The 13,005-nt window shown below is 55.9% G+C and overlaps 1 protein-coding gene across 1 annotated transcript in view; it reads left to right on the forward strand.

Annotated features, from left to right (window-relative positions):
* RALY (RALY heterogeneous nuclear ribonucleoprotein) overlaps positions 1–13,005 on the forward strand; it is a 123,216-nt gene that overhangs the window by 40,455 nt on the left and 69,756 nt on the right. The window contains exon 2 of the mRNA XM_068149762.1: positions 12,648–12,740. The gene's annotated coding sequence lies outside the window, so the exon portion shown is untranslated. The remainder of the gene's footprint in view (positions 1–12,647; positions 12,741–13,005) is intronic.

A 13,005-nucleotide genomic window follows, 5' to 3' on the forward strand; every position in this document is an offset into this window, starting at 1 on the left:
GCTACACAGCACATGGAAATGCATTGAAGGACCCTGTGCTGGCTCTGAACAATGGACTTTTGGTGTGGCACTTGGGTACCAGTGGGAGCTGGAGAGGTGGTGCCAGGGTGCCTGAGAGAGGTGGAAGGTTTGCACGGGCAGGGCTGCCTCCAGTGCTGTGCCACTGGTGTGTGCCAGCTGCTGCCCCTCACAGCATCACAGAATCACCAAGGTTGGAAGAGACCTCAAAGATCATCGAGTCCAACCTGGCACCACAGACCCCATGGCTACACCATGGCCCCAAGTGCCACATCCAATCCCCTCTTGAGCACCTGCAGGGATGGGGACTCCACCACCTCCCTGAGCAGCACATTCAATGGCCAATTCCACCTCATGGACAAGGTGTGTGCCCAGAACTGGGCTGCTGGGGAGATTCAGCTTGGATGTTAGGAAGAAGTTGTTGCCCATGAGGGTGGTGAGAGCCTGGCACAGGTTGCCCAGGGAGGTGGTGGAAGCCTCCTGCCTGGAGGTGTTTGCAGCCAGGCTGGAGGTGGCTGTGAGCAACCTGCTGTAGTGTGAGGTGTCCCTGGCCATGGCAGGGGGGTTGGAACTGGCTGAGTCTTGAGGTCCCTTCCAACCCTGACAATGCTGTGATTCTACTCCCTCCCCTGCCTGCTAGGGAGCAGTGTGACACTCAGGTGGGCAGGAGGGCTGGGGCTGTTCCCAGGGGCAGGGGTGAGAACCTGGCATGGAGGTGACAAGTGTTTCAGTGGCCAGGGAGTTGTGAGGCTGAAGGCAGACAGAGCCTTGGTGAACACTTCAAGGCATCAGCAAGCACAGGGTCAGGTCCTTCCCAGACATGTATGGAGGTGGGGGAGGTTGGTGCTGCTCACCTCAGAACTGTTACATGATGTGGAAGGCTCCAGGGAGACCTTAGAGCAGTACCTGAAAGGGGCTCCAGGAGAGCTGGGGAGGGGCTTTTGACAAGGGCTGGGAGTGCCAGGCTGAGGGACAATGGTTGGAGCTGGCAGAGATTGAGACTGGAGATGAGGAAGAAAGTCTTTAGAGTGAGAGTGGGGAGCCACTGGCACAGGTTGCCCAGGGAGGCTGTGGCTCTCCCTTCCCTGGAGGTGTTCAGGACCAGGCTGGATGAGGCCTTGAGCAGCCTGGGCTGGTGGGAGGTGTCCCTGCCCATGGCAGGGGGCTGGAACTGGATGATCCTGAGGGTCCCTTCCAACCCAACCATTCCATGGTTCTACTAATTTATGCTTTCCTGTGTCTCCCAGCTGCTGCTCCATCCTCTGCTCCCTTAGCTGCTGCAGTGTCCCAGTGGTGACCCAGTGAAGCCCACCTGAGAGCCAGGGGAGTGGGTGGCTGAGGGTGCAAATGATCTCTGCCCCAGGGTGCCTGTGTTTGGTCACCCAATGGATGGCAGGGCACCAGCAGAGCAACAGGTGGCACTGGCTTGGGCTTCTCCCAGGGTTATGGCCAAGCACTGGGGGTGCTGGCAGTGAACAACCATGTCTTTGGTGGCAGGAGGTGGTGGTGGATTTGCTCTTGGTGTCACTCAGAAGGTGATTCAGCATCACCCAGCTTTGCTCCTGGCTGCCTCCTCCCTGGAGGTGTGGAAGGCCAGGCTGGATGAGCAGCCTGGGCTGGTGGGAGGTGTCTCTGCCCATGGCAGGGGGTTGGAACTGGATGAGCTTGAAGGACTCTCCCAACCCAACCCATTCTGTGAGTCTGAGAGGATGTTCAGGCCAGCTCTGCTGGGGGTTGTGCAGCATTTCTGTTGGTACAAGGCTCAGGGAAGTCTTCTTTTCATTTCAAACTGCTCCTTCCCCCAGGCATGGCTTCAGGGAGAAGCTCTGTCTTCAGCTGTGGCCAAAGGAGGCTCAGCAGATCCATTTCATATAACAATGCTGGGTTCACAATGTCTTTGGGAGGAGTGTTGGGGGGGGGGAAGCAGCCTGCAATTAATGAACTCATCTCCTACAAAGCCTGGGGAGCCATGAGAGAGGGAGGAGGCTCTTGCTGTGATGAAGTGCTTGCTTCTGAAAGGGCAGTGCTGAGATGAAGTGTAATAAGATGCTGCTGACAGGAGGCCACGAGGGAGCTCTCGGTGGTGTGCACACCCCCAGGCTCCAAGGTGTCTGTCTGTGTGCAGAGACATGCAGCTCTGCCCCCTCTGCCTCCAGCAAAGAGCACATCTGTTGGAGAGCACATCCTCTTCCTTCCAGCCTGGGGAGAGGATCAGAGAATGGGTTTGGGTTGGAAGGGTCCTGAAAGCTCACCCAGTTCCAACCCCTCTGCTGTGGGCAGGGACACCTCCCACTGGCCCAGGTTGCTCAAGGCCTCATCCAGCCTGGCCTTCAACACCTCCAGGAGGGAGAATTCACAACCTCCCAGTGTCTCCTCACCCTCATAATAAAGAACTTCCTCCTAATGTCCGATCTAAACCCACCCTGCTCTAGTTTAAAGCCCTTGCTCCTCATCCTATTGTCACCAGCCCCTGTAAAAACCCTCCCCAGCTCTCCTGTTGCCCCTTCACATACTGCAAGGCTGCTCTAAGACCTCCCTGGACCTCCCTCCCTTCTCCAGGCTGAGCATTTGGTGTATCAGTGTCCAGTTCCTCTGCCCAAGCCGCAGTGATGACCTGGGGGACATTCTCTCCTCCTGGCCTGGCCACATGGTTGTGGCTGGTGCCTCTGGTGCAGCATCAGGGGCTGCAGCATAGAATCAGAGAATCAATAAGGTTGGAAAAGACCTCAGAGATCATCCAGTCCAACCTGTCACCCAGCACCTCCTGACAACTAAACCATGGCTCCAAGTGCCACATCCAATCCCCTCTTGAACACCTCCAGGGATGGGGACTCCACCACCTCCCTGGGCAGCACATCCCAATGGCCAATTCCTCCTTCTGTGAAGAACTTTCTCCTCACCTCCAGCCCAAACCTCCCCTGGCACAGCTTGAGACTGTGTCCTCATCTTCTGGTGCTGGCTGCCTGGGAGAAGAGATCAGCCCCCACCTGGCTACAACCTCCCTTCAGGGAGTTGCAGAGAGCAAGAAGGTCTCCCCTGAGCCTCCTCTTCTCCAGGCTAAGCAACCCCAGCTCCCTCAGCCTCTCCTCACAGCGCTGTGCTCCAGACCCCTCCCCAGCTGTGTTGCCCTTCTCTGGACACTTTCAAGTCTCTCAGTGTGTAAGGAGAAAGTTCTTCCCAGAGAGAGTTGTTAGCCATTGGGATGTGCTGCCCAGGGAGGTGGTGGAGTCCCCATCCCTGGAGGTGTTCATCTCCCAGCCCATCTGACCTGCTGCTAGAGCCTCTGGGAGAGGTTTTCATCTTGGATCTCACAAACTCTGGGCCTATTTGAGCACAGCCCCTGATGAGCTGGGATCCAGAGCTCCCTGTTGTGGTGGCAAGGAGGAGAACCTTTACCAGAGCAGTGATTTCCATCCCTTGCCATTTCCCTCTGTCCTGCTCCTTGCTCTGCTTCATGCAGCAGCTAAAAATAGTTGCAAGTCCTGAGCCTGCATGGAGGGCAGTGGAGAGGGAAAGCCTGTGTCTGCAGGAGAAATTGGACTCCTTCAGCTGGCAGGAGCCTGTCCATCATGCAGGCAGCAAGTGTGGGGAGCTGGGCAGCGCTGCCTGCACAGCCAGCCTCTGCCTTTTTCTCTGCTCACCCTACCAAGGCCTTTTGCTGCCCTTGGCTTTTTGGCTTGCCTCTGTATTTTTAGCTGCAGGACATCCTGTCCCCAGACCTGGACAGGACCTGACTTGGAAAAGGGACATGGACCTGCTGGAGAGTGTCCAGAGGTGGCCACAAAGATGATCAGAGGGCTTGAGAATGTCCCCTATGGGGACAGGCTGAGAGGGCTGGAGAAGAGAAGGCTCCAGGGAGAGCCTTAAAGCTGCATTTCAGTATCTGGAGGACCTGCAGGAAGGCTGGGGAGGGACTGCTGAGAAGGGCCTGTGGTGACAGGACAAGGGGCAATGGGTTGAAACTGGAGCAGGGGAGACTTTTGGCTGGACATCAGGAGGAAGTTCTGCACTGTGAGGCTGGTGAGATACTGGAACAGGTTGCCCAGGGACGTGGTTGAGGCCCCACTGAGACATTCAAGCTCAAGCTTTCTGGGGCTCTGGGCAGCCTGATCCAGTTGGAGGTGTCCCTGCTGACTGCAGGGGGGTTGGACAGGAGGACCTTTGAGGGTCCCTTCCAAACCTCATGCACTCTGTGATTGTCTTTTCCCAGCCCTCTCCAAACATGTGAAGCCAGCTCCTGCCCTTCTCTGTGTCCCAGTTGAGATGAGGGGAGGGTAGCTGTGCAGTTCCTTTTCTTCCCACTTCTCCTGGTGTAGCCCAGCTGAGGACCTGAGCCCTGAATACTCATTTGCCTGGGAGTTAGTGATGGCTGTGCTGAACAGGAGAGAGGATGAGGAAGGCAGCTCTGAGAGATGCAGCAACAGGAGGTGTGTGCAGTCTGCTCCATGGTTACAAGGCAGGGTCCCCAGGGTCAGATACAGACCAAAACTCTTCAGTTCAGGAGCTTCTGCCCTGCATCTCCTCAGGGATGTCCCATGACAGGACAAGGAGCAGTGGCTGCAAGCTGGAGCAGAGGAGGTTCCATCTGAACACAAGGCAAAGCTGCTTCAGGGTGAGGAGCCCTGGAGCAGGCTACCCAGAGAGGTTGTGGAGTCTCCTACTCTGCAGTCATTCAAGACCTGCCTGGATGTGATCCTGTGGAACCTGCTCTAGGTGGTCCTGTCCTGGCAGGGGGGGTTGGACTGGATGATCCTTCCAGCCAAGGGTAGCAGCAGGGTCCTGACTGGTGACCATCTGCACTGCCTGGTGAGGAGAGGCTGAGAGCCCTGGGGCTGTTCAGTCTGCAGAGGAGAAGGCTGAGAGGGGATTTAATAAATGTTTATCAATATCTGAGGACTGGGGGGCAGGAGGGAGGGGACAGGGACAGGCTCTGCTCACTTGCTCCCTGGGATAGGAATAGGAGCAATGGATGGAAACTGCAGTACAGGAGGTTTCAGCTCAACATGAGGAGGAACTTCTTCACTGTGAGGGTCCCAGAGCCCTGGAGCAGGCTGCCCAGAGAGTTGTGGAGTCTCCTGCTCTGGAGCCTTTGCAGCCCTGTCTGGATGTGTTCTGTGTGAGCTGTGCTGCATTCTATGCTCCTGCTCTGGCAGGGGGCTTGGACTGGAAGATCTCCAGAGGTCTCTTCCAACCCCTAGCACCCTGTGAGCCTGGGACTGTATGTGCAGGTGCCAGCTGCACAAGAGCTCTGATCCTCTGGGGTTGGGGCAGGGTCACCATGCTGGGAGCTGCACTTTTCTCCTTAAGGCTGGCCCTGGAGGGAGCAGGAGAGGATAAGAGGATTTGCCCTTCTAGCATTTCACAGTATCACAGTATCACCAAGTTGGAAGAGACCTCAAAGATCATCGAGTCCAACCTGTCACCACAGAGCTCATGACTAAACCATGGCTCCAAGTGCCACATCCAATCCCCTCTTGAACACCTCCAGGGATGGGGACTCCACCACCTCCCTGGGCAGCACATCCCAATGGCCAATCTCTCTTGCTGGGAAGAACTTTCTCCTAACCTCCAGCCTAAACCTCCCCTGGCACAGCTTGAGACTGTGTCCTCTTGTTCTGGTGCTGCTTGCCTGGGAGAAGAGACCAACCCCCACCTGGCTACAACCTCCCTTCAGGGAGTTGGAGAGAGCAAGAAGGTCTCCCCTGAGCCTCCTCTTCTCCAGGCTAAGCAACCCCAGCTCCCTCAGCCTCTCCTCACAGGGCTGTGCTCCAGACCCCTCCCCAGCTTTCTTGCCCTTCTCTGGACACCTTCCAGCATCTCAACATCTTCCTTAAACTGAGGAGCCCAGAACTGGACACAGGACTCAAGGTGTGGCCTAACCAGTGCTGAGCACAGGGCACAATGACCTCCCTGCTCCTGCTGACCACACTGTTCTTGATGCAGGCCAGGATGCCCTTGGCCTTCTTGGCCATGTGGGCACACCTTTGTGTTTCACTGCTAGGGGAAGGGCTCCAGGAGTTTATTTCTGTTCACTATAACTAGAAAATTATTTAGCACAATGCAAAAGTTAAATGCCACTGAATGAATGATCAAATGAGCTTCTGTTTGGCCACTGCTGAGGCCACACCTTGAGTACTCAATTCACTCCAAGAAGGTCATTGAGAGGCTGGAGCAAGTCCTTCAGCTGGGCAACAAGGCTGGGGAAGGGTCTGGAGAACAGGGCTGGGGAGGAGCAGCTGAGGGAGCTGGGGGGGTTTAGAGTGGAGAAGAAGAGGCTGAGGGAGACCTCCTTGCTCTCTGCAGCTCCCTGAGAGGAGGTTGCAGTGAGGTGGGGGTTGGGCTCTGCTCCCTAGGATCAGTTGGTAGAACAAGAAGAAATGGCCTGGACTTGTGCCAGGGAAGGGTTAGGTTGGAGAGGAGGCAAAATGTCTTTGCTGCAAGAGTGGTCAGGGATGGGCAGAGGCTGCCCAGGGAGGTGGTGGAGTCCCCATGCCTGGAGGTGTTCAGTAACCATGTGGCCATGGCACTTGGAGCCATGGTTTGGTGGCCATGGTGGGGCTGGGTTGCTGCTCGGCCTGGATGATCTCAGAGGGCTTTTCTTGCCCAAACAATTCTGATTCCACGAGTCTAAGTGCTGCAGTGAGCATGTGCTCTGTTGTGCAGTGATGTCTGCCATGCAGAGTCCACCTTTCCACCCTCCTCTACTCATGCAGCAGAATCCTCCTTTTCCTTCTCCTGCCTCTTGCCCCATCCAGGCATCCCCACCCTGGTCCTCAGGGCTCAGCTCCTGCCATCCTCTGTGCTTTCTGCACCAGAGTCTTTGCTCAGACACTGACTTAGGTGTGGACTTCAATTCCAGGGTCTGAAGGGCTCCCTTGGGGTAATGAAAGCTGTTTGTGTGCTTGGAGTTCAGCAGGAGATGAAGCTCTTGGCTGGATGGAGACACAAAAGTGCACAAGCTTCAGCCAAGCAGTCAAATGGCTTTGACAAGGCACTGGGGGCTGCCAGCCCCATTCCTGAGCCTGGTGACTGCTCCTGGAAGGTGACTCAAGAGCTCTGACAGCTCTCTGCTCTCCACTTCTGCAGATTAAACATCCTGGGCTCTGTTGTTTCTGCCACACTGCTGTGTGTCCCTGGAAGGCTGGATGGCCACCTTGTCCCCTGGGAGGGCTACTCCAGCTCACAGACTGCTTTCCCACAGCTACCAGGAAAGTTCTTCCCAGCAAGAGAGATTGGCCATTGGGATGTGCTGCCCAGGGAGGTGGTGGAGTCCCCATCCCTGGAGGTGTTCAGGAGGGGATTGGATGTGGCACTTGGAGCCATGGTTTAGCTGTCAGGAGGTGCTGGGTGACAGCTTGGACTTGATGATCTTTGAGGTCTTTTCCAGCCTTATTGATTCTAGGATTCTTCCAGCCCTGCTGAGGAAGGCCCTTCTTGTCCTTCAAGCATGCAGTGTCCTTACTCACACTGTGTGATGGAGATTGCCCAAGGCCAGCACAAGAGGCAATGGAGGAAGCTGAGAGAGAGGAAGCTCCATGGAAACAGAAGGAAGAATTTTTTCCTTGTGAGGGTGACAGAGCCCTGGAGCAGGCTGCCCAGGGGGGTTGTGGAGTCTCCCTCTCTGGAGAGATTCAAGAGCTGCCTGGATGTGTTCCTGTGTGAGCTGCTCTAGGTGACCCTGCTCTGCCAGGGGGCTTGGAGTGGATGAGCTTTGGAGGTCCCTCCCAGCCCCTAGCACTCTGTGATTCTGTGAGGTGCAGGTTGGTTTGCCTGGCAAGGTGGGGCAGGGGGAATGTGGGGTCTCAGCCAGGGTGCCCCTGCATCCCCATCCCCACAGAGAATCAATCACAGAATCACCCACATTGGAAAGGACTTCCAAAGCTCATCCAGTCCAACCCCTCTGCAGTCAGCAGGGACATCCTCAAGTAGATCAGGCTGCCCAGAGCCCTGTCCAGCCTCACCTTGAACATCTCCATCACAGCTGCCATCAGAGGAAGCAGCACATAAGGGTGTCAGGATGGTATTTATCTGGTCAGAGAGGAAGAGTGAGGCTGAGCAGGTGCAGGAGTAGCTTTCCCTTGGTGTGAGCAGGCTCCTCTGATCTCAGCCAGGTCACAGTGCAGATGGGCCCTGCTGTGTGCCCAGGTGGCCAAGAAGGCCAAGGGCATCCTGGCCTGCATCAGGAAGAGTGTGGCCAGCAGGAGCAGGGAAGTCATTGTGCCCTGTGCTCAGCACTGCTTAGGCCACACCTTGAGTCCTGTGTCCAGTTCTGGGCTCCTCAGGTTAGGAAAGATGTTGAGCTGCTGGAAGTTGTCCAGAGAAGGGCAAGAAAGCTGGGGAGGGGTCTGGAGCACAGCCCTGTGAGGAGAGGCTGAGGGAGCTGGGGTTGCTTAGCCTGGAGAAGAGGAGGCTCAGGGGAGACCTTCTTGCTCTCTCCAACTCCCTGAAGGGAGGTTGTAGCCAGGTGGGGGTTGGTCTCTTCTCCCAGGCACCCAACACCAGAACAAGAGGACACAGTCTCAACCTGTGCCAGGGGAGGTTCATGCTGGAGGTGAGGAAGAAATTCTTCCAAGCAAGAGAGATTGGCCATTGGGATGTGCTGCCCAGGGAGGTGGTGGAGTCCCCATCCCTGGAGGTGTTCAAGAGGGGATTGGATGTGGCACTTGGTGCCATGGTTTAGTTGACCAGATAGTGCTGGGTGACAGGTTGGACTCAGTGATCTCTGAGGTCTTTTCCAACCTTATTGATTCTATGATTCTAGGATCCAAAGCAGCACATTTCAGTGCAGTTACTTTGTTTGAAAGATGTTGTGGTGTGTTGCAGGGCACTTAGCTCCTTCCTATTTCACTTGAAGGTGGAAGTGCTTCTAGGAGAATCACAGCACTTACACTGCTGGACTGCAGCCTTTCAAGGGCTGGAGGATCCTGCTGCTGCTGCTGGAAGCTGTTGGGACTCTCAGGATGTTAGGATTCAGCTTGGTTGTTAGGAAGAAGTTCTTCCCCATGAGGGTGGTGAGAGACTGGCACAGGCTGCCCAGGGAGGTGGTGGAAGCCTCCTGCCTGGAGGTGTTTGCAGCCAGGCTGGATGTGGCTGTGAGCAACCTGCTGTAGTGTGAGGTGTCCCTGGCCATGGCAGGGGGGTTGGGACTGGCTGAGCCTTGAGGTCCCTTCCAGCCCTGACAATTCTGTGATTCTATGATTCTTGTCAGCCCACACCTGGAGCACTGGGTGCAGGTTTGGTGCCTGCTGTATGAAAGAGATGTGGAGAGGCTGGGAAGTGTCCTGAGGAGGGCCACAGGAATGCTCAGAGGAATGGCTGCCATGTGAGGAAAGGCTGAGAGAGCTGAGCTCGTTCAGCCTGGAGAAGGCTCAGGGCAGACCTTATCACCATGGACCAGTCCATAAAGGGAGGCTCCCAGGGGGATGGAGACTCCCTGTTTACAAGGAGTCCCCTGGCAAAGACAAGAGGTGATGGGCACAAGGCACTGCTGGGCACATTCCCATTGCACTCCAGGAGAAAATGTTTGCCCATGAGCACAGCCAGCCCCTGGAATCATCTCCCAGGGGAAGCAGTGGAGTGCCCTGCACTGGGCAGGATGAAGGCTCAGCCTGGCAGGGTGCTGGGGCAGCTCAGTGCAGCTCTGCTGTCACCTAGGGAGGTTGGAGCAGTTGATCCTTGGGGTCCCTTCTGAGCTGGCACTCTGGGCTCCTGTGCCTCATGCAGTGAAGAGCTGAGAGTAAGAGCAGGAGAGTTTGGTCTGTCATGCAGCTGGTGGGAGGTAAGGACAGTGCAGCAGCAGAGGTGCACTTGCTGCTCTTAGCTCCCTTGATCCTGCTAGTGGGGAGGTTTTCCTATGCCACCTCCTGCACAGCTTCCATTCCAGGCTGTCAGGCAGCTGTGTAGACCTCATCTGAGTCTTCACTTCACAGCCTGAGGACACAGAGAGGTGCAGTAATTTGGGCCTTGCTCTCAGGGAGGGGCACAGTGGAACCAAGAGCAGAGCTCAGAGCTTCTGCTGCTCTTTCATTCCAGCACTTCACAGGTTCAGCTGAACTTCTGAGAGATGCTGCCCAGATCTCTGGAGAGGCTCAATGAACTGAAACAGTGGAGGGGAACTGATGGAGCAGCCCTGGGGAGTTCATCATCTTGAAGCCTTTGTTGGGTTCATGGATGATAGGAAGTGTGGCCTGCTGGCAGCATCCCCTGCCTGCAGCATCCCCTGCCTGCAGCCTTTGTCCCTCTGGTGGCTTTTGAGGGCAGAGCCCCGGTGCAGGAGGGATTCTCCTCCTAGAGGTGTGCAGAGGATTCTCCTGTGCAAGCCAGCATGTCACCTCTGATCAGCTCCTTAGCTCTGTGTGACCTGGTTGTTGGTTGGAGCCCAGGGCTTCATTTCTCTGCCTCTTCAGTGCTTTCTCTGTTTTAATTAAGAGCTTCATTCCAGTTTGACCTTTTGCAAGGCTCTGGCATAACTCAGACTGAATTGAGCCTCTTAAGTACTGAAGGTCTCTCCTGGCAGGCTGGGTGGATGAACTATAACCATTCATCTGTAATCATTTATGATGACTGGCAGGAGCTCAAAGTGCCCCTCCTGCCCTCCCCACGGGAGCAGGCAGCCCAAGGATCTGAGGGTTTCACAGAGCAGGGTGGGGGAAGCATTGTTCTGCCAATAAAAGAAACCTTGCTGGGGAGGCAAGGGATGGGAATCATCTCTGGTTTGATAAGGGAGGACACTGAGTGACTTGAAGATGTCCAGAGAAGAGCAGTGAGGCTGGGGAGGGGTCTGGAGCACAGCCCTGTGAGGAGAGGCTGAGGGAGCTGGGGTTGCTTAGCCTGGAGAAGAGGAGGCTCAGGGGAGACCTTCTTGCTCTCTCCAACTCCCTGAAGGGAGGTTGTAGCCAGGTGGGGGTTGGTCTCTTCTCCCAGGCAGGCAGCACCAGAACAAGAGGACACAGTCTCAAGCTGTGCCAGGGGATGTTTAGGCTGGAGGTGAGGAGAAAGTTCTTCCCAGCAAGAGAGATTGGCCTTTAGGATGTGCTGCCCAGGGAGGTGGTGGAGTCCCCATCCCTGGAGATGTTCAAGAGGGGCTTGGATGTGGCACTTGGAGCCATGGTTTAGTTGTCAGGAGGTGTTAGGTATTAGGTAATAGGTTGGACTTGATGATCTCTGAGGTCTTTTACAGCCTGGTTGGTTCTGTGATTCTGTGATTGCCTCTGTTGTGGCTGAGGGTAGCTCAAGAAGGCTGCTTTGAAGGAGTGAGTTTACAGCACTTGTTAATGACTTAGGCACTGCAGTGGGAGTATAGAGAGCTGGATCCAGTTCCCATCAGCTCTGGGCTGAGTACACTGTGAGCTCAGGACAGTCCTTGTCCTGGTGCACTGAGCTGGAGGGCACTGAGATGTTCTCACTTCATCCCATCAATTCAGCCATAGCTCCCAGCTCCTTGCCTGCAGTGCTGGGAATGGAAGAGGAATCAGTGTGTGTTTAGTTGCAGAGGAGTGAGGATTTGCTGAGATCTCCTCTCTAAAGCAATTAGCCAGGTCTTAGTGGGATAGGCAAACCTGCTCTGCAGCCTTGCTGCTCAGCAGGCTCCTGGGGCAGTGGTGTTGGCACTGCTGGTGATGCTTCTGCAAGGGGCTGTGCCAGCAGGACTGCCTCAGGAGCCTGCTCAGCAGGCACTTGGGTGTTGCCCAGCACAAAAGTGCTGTGAAAGCTCCTGCAGCTTCCACTTTGAACTGTAACAGAATCAAAGCTCTCTAACTTCATCCAGTCCAACTATGTCCAACACTACCATGGCCTTTAAACCATGGCTCAAAGTGCCATGGCCACCTCTTTCTTGAACACCTCCAGGGATGGGGACTCTACCACCTCCCTGGGCAGCCTCTTCCAATCCCTGACCACTCTTGCAGGAAAAAACATTTCCTCCTCTGCAACCTCACCCTCCCCTGGCACAATTTCAGGCCATTTCCTCTCCTTCTATCACCTGATCCTAGGGAGAAGAGCCCAACCTCCACCTCACTGCAGCCTCCTTTCAGGGAGCTGTAGAGAGCAATGAGGTCTCCCTCAGCCTCCTCTTCTCCAGGCTCAACACCCCCAGTTCCCTCATCAGCTTTTTTGCCCTACTGTGGACCTGCTCCAGCCCCTCAATGTCCTTACAGAATGAGGGCCCCAAACCTGACCTCAGTACTCAAGGTGCAGCCTCACCGGTGCCCAGTCCAGGGGCACAACCACTTCCCTGCTCCTGCTGATGTAACAGTTCCTGTGGGCTTTCCCAGGGCAGCCTGACCCACTTGCCCAGCAGCTCCCCAAGAGCTCAGCCCTGTGAGCACAACCTTGCCTGTCTGCTCTGCTAACACAACCTTGCCTGTCTGCTCTGCTAACACAACCTTGCCTGTCTGCTCTGCTAACACAACCCTGCCTGTCTGCTCTGCTCTGAGCTCCTTGCTAAGCAGCTCAGAGTCTGAGCTCAGAGAGTCCTGGCTCTCATCCTTGCAGCCAGCCAGCCAGCAGCTTTTCTTTCCAGCCCAGCACACACCCTCCTCTGCTGGGGGGTCAGAAGGTAACTGGATTATCTGCTTACCACCAGTGGCAAAAAAAAAACCCAACACCCTCCTGTGTCCTGATTCTTGCAGGGTGAAGCTGGGACCATAGAGGAGGTGCTGCACCTGCTCCTGGAGCTGTGAGGGGAAGGACTGACAGAGCCCAAGTGCCCACAGCAGTCCCAGGTAAGCAGCTGTGTCTGGAGGTGCCTGTGGAGGTGAGGAGTGGTGGGAGAGAGCCCTGCAGTGCCCAGCTGCTGAGGGCTGTGCTGCTCCGGGTGGCGCTCAGCAGCGAGGCGTGGGGCAGCGAGGAGGCCTCGCTCCAGAGGCTGAGCTGTCTGAGTGGGCTTCAGCCTGGATTCAGGCTGAAAGTGTTCCCTCCTTCAGCCTGCTGAAAGTGGCCTTACCCTGGCCTGGTGTAAGCAAGGCTGGTGGATGTGCTGAGAACCTG

This window comes from Melanerpes formicivorus, unplaced genomic scaffold (assembly GCF_026170545.1).
Source record: "Melanerpes formicivorus ecotype bairdi unplaced genomic scaffold, bMelFor1.0.p_v2 SCAF_19, whole genome shotgun sequence".
Taxonomy (NCBI): Eukaryota; Metazoa; Chordata; class Aves; order Piciformes; family Picidae; genus Melanerpes; species Melanerpes formicivorus.